Source organism: Macrobrachium nipponense, chromosome 27 (genome assembly GCF_015104395.2).
Source record: "Macrobrachium nipponense isolate FS-2020 chromosome 27, ASM1510439v2, whole genome shotgun sequence".
In the NCBI taxonomy this organism is placed as follows: domain Eukaryota; kingdom Metazoa; phylum Arthropoda; class Malacostraca; order Decapoda; family Palaemonidae; genus Macrobrachium; species Macrobrachium nipponense.
Window position 1 is genome coordinate 65881841 of NC_087216.1, and position 3708 is coordinate 65885548.

Below are 3708 nucleotides of genomic sequence, written 5' to 3' on the forward strand. Positions count from 1 at the left end.
ATACCAAATGAGTTTTTGATGTGCCTTTTAAAAGCTGTGAGAATCATAACGTAAACAAATAATTATATTGGAGGATTTATAACTACGTTTTGATTTTACACATCAATTTTATTTATACATATTAATCAGATGAAATAGCACCTTTTTAAAAATAACTTTATATAAGCTTCAGTTATTAATATTCCTTGAAATTAAAACAAAAATAGTTAAATGAAACTCCTTTGGTATGCTGGGGCATACAGCCTCACACTTTGCATTTGTTGCAAAGTCAGAAAGGAGTATGACAGTGGTCATGTTTACCCACACATGTATTCTATCAGACTTTTCACTGGATGATAATCATTTTTATAGAAACCGTCTTAAAGAGAGGGAAAGGAGGATATTCATAGTTGCTACTTAGGGAACGTGTTTGCCGAAGTATAAAGATTCAAAAGATGTTACTGATCTTTCTCTCGACATTTCCGTGTAGCCTCAGGCAACCACGAGTGACCAAGTTTCATTTCGCCCCAAATTGAATCTTCCTTGTTTAGGGTCTCGCTAATTTCCAGCTCAAGGGATCCTGTACTGGATACCATTGGTCCTAAATATTTGAAAGATTCAGCTTCCTGAAGCTTCTTTCTATATAGTGTTATTTCATTCATATGTTCATACTGTGACATAACTACTTATTCATAGATTTCTTCTGATTGTTTGTTTGGTGTTTTTACGTTGCATGGAACCAGTGGTTATTCAGCAACGGGACGAACGGCTTTACGTGACTTCCGAACCACGTCGAGAGTAAACTTCTATCACCAGAAACACACATCTCTAACCCCTCAGTGGAATGCCCGAGAATTGAACTCGCGGCCACCGAGGTGGTAGGCCAAGACCATACCGATTACACCACTGAGGCGCTAGATTCCTTTTGATATAGCTACATTCTATATAGCAAGGTTCTGTGAACTGTGTTTTAGCAATTAAGGTAGCATCATCTGCATTTTCCAAGACTCCAGTTGCTGTCGTTAGTCGGACCTCACACCTCTTTTGTTCATAAAATATCTATGAGAATGGAAAGAGTGAATTTTGCACTAACATTGCTTCCTAGCACACCACAATTTACCCAAAAGTGCAATGTGTCTGCCTTTGTAGTTACCGCATTCATTGAAGAGAGAGAGAGAGAGAGAGAGAGAGAGAGAGAGAGACGGTAACTCAATGAATGAAGTAACTATAGACATCCAGTTACGTACGTTTTAATGAAATAAAAACATGCATATATATATATATATAATATATATATATATATATATATATATATATAGATATATATATATATATATATATATATATATATATATATATATATATATATATATATATATATATATATATATTATATATATATATGTGTGTGTGGTGTGTGTGTTACGCTCATTATTGAAAATCGGCAATAGAAATGCCTATTATTGAGAATGAGCAAGCGATTTGCCGATTATATAAAATGAGCAATTTTTCTTGCCTAGTATTTAAAATCAGTAGGGTTTCAAAGCTCCGCAAGACCATTTTGCCGAATATTGATAAATCGACTACTATACCATCTGTAATTAATGGGTAAAGAAATTTTGTGAATAGAATATATGTTGACAGTATTTTTAACTTTTAATGTTTTATCCTATTCTAATCTCTTTGTTAATGGCAGTTAACACTATTTTTAACTTTTAATGTTTTATCCTATTCTAATCTCTTTTGTTAATGGCAGTTTGGCCATTTATAAGTAAGTTTTATTAGCCTAATGCCTTGCTACTATCACCAACAATTGTTATCAACTTGTAAATAGGAGTGAAGGTGTGAAGTGAAACATACGGTACTCATGATAATTCTCTCGACAAATACGTAGATTAGTTACGGAATTCTTTTCATTCTTTACAACAGTTCTTGGCGAATATCGACTAATCCTCATGTCTTCAGCGATGGAAGTAAAAGAAAATTTCGAGGCAAGGTTACGGACCATCGTTGAAGGAAAAGGGAAGAACAAAAGTGAAAGATATTATATCAAGGTTATCAAAGGATCTAGAGATGCTATCACCACTATTGATTATAACTATCGTTCAAGATATGAGATTCTTAAGGTTGGTGAAAAGGAATGTTTGATAAAGAAAAGAACAGATGGGGAAGAACATTATAAATTCTTAGCAGCGTTTGAAGAAGTGTACGGTGCAATAGAAAAGGCACATAAAGATGTTGGTCATGGTGGCGAGAAGAAAACTTTATTTGAAGTTAACAAGAAATGGTCTAACATAACTATGGAATATTGTAACCTGTTTATTAACTTTTGTGTAGAGTGTCATTTAAAAAAAAGAGTCGGAAGCAACCAAAAGGGCTTTTCGTGAAACCAATTAGAAGCCACTCATTTTTATCGAGGTGCCAAATTGATCTAATAAATTTTCAGTCACTTCCTGACGGGGATTATAAATACATCCTAACTTACGTTAATCATTTTACCAAATTTTGTGTGTTAAGCCCCCTTAAATCTAAAAGAGCAGAAGAGGTAGCTCAGACACTTTTACCTGTGTTTTTAACATTCGGTGCTCCCGCAGTACTGCAAAGCGACAACGGTAGGGAATTTGTGAATTCTGTGATATCCGAATTATCAACACTTTGGCCACAATTGCAGCTAGTGACAGGTCGGCCAAGGCATCCCCAAAGCCAAGGAGCAGTGGAGCGACTCAATGGTGTAATCCAGGATAAAATGAAGATATGGATGCGAGAGAATAATTCCAAGAAATGGAGTATTGGCTTAAAATTTGTTCAGTGGCAAGTAAATATCTCGAAGCATGAGACAACGAAACATACACCATTTAAGGCCACCTTTGGAGAAGAACCGTCAGTTGGTCTTTCTTCAAAAAATCTTCCTGAATCAGTTTTGGATGGCATATGCTACGAAGAAGATCTTGACAAGGTAAATATTAAATAATCTATTAAAAAAGATAAACTGATAATGCACTTTGAAACTGAATTTTTCATACACTATTCTAATGGAGTGCACTTAATCTTCTTCCTTCTCATTTCTCCAAAAATCATAAGTTGAAAGACCTAATTTACTGTGTTAACAAGTCTTTACATACTTTGTAATTTTCCATTTCCTAAAGCTTCAGGTTTTAGAAAGCATAGTAATACTAAAATTCTTTAAGTCATATGCCTAGTTACAATCAGAAAAGTATGATATGAGCTAACGACCTATTATTTTCAGTTCTTCAGCGAGGACGGTAATTATGGCGAAAGGGAATACGATGAAAGTAGGAAAACAGAACAGCACCCTTGAAGATGAAGAAGTTCCAGAGCAACCTGAAAGTGAAAAGGGTTTGAAGTGTATTGAAGAAAGGGTTAATGCCATCGAAGCTATACGGGAAAATGTCGACATTAGTCAGGCTTAATCCGCATCAAAAAGGATCCGTAGGGGTATGAGGATGCAGGAATCACTGCAGGTAGAAGGCAACGCTACTCTAAGAATTCCAGACGTTGATCGGGGTCCTTCAGACCCAAAAAACTTACTAGTAGTTGTGCTGTCCAAGGAAAATGACATGTATCGTTTAGGGTGCAAAGAAGGCACCTTAAATTCTTGCTTTACTAGAGCTGATTTAGATAAAATTGGTGAAAAACTACTTAAAGTGGCTGATGTACCAGACATCCACGTTACTCTCAGAGCTGCGGTAACTCGATCCACTGGTGGCC

The 3708-nt window shown here is 35.5% G+C and overlaps 1 pseudogene; it reads left to right on the forward strand.

Moving 5' to 3' along the window:
- The first annotated feature begins 1928 nt into the window (after window positions 1-1928).
- Window positions 1929-3298, forward strand: LOC135200708 (KRAB-A domain-containing protein 2-like; annotated as a pseudogene).
- The last annotated feature ends 410 nt before the right edge of the window (window positions 3299-3708 follow it).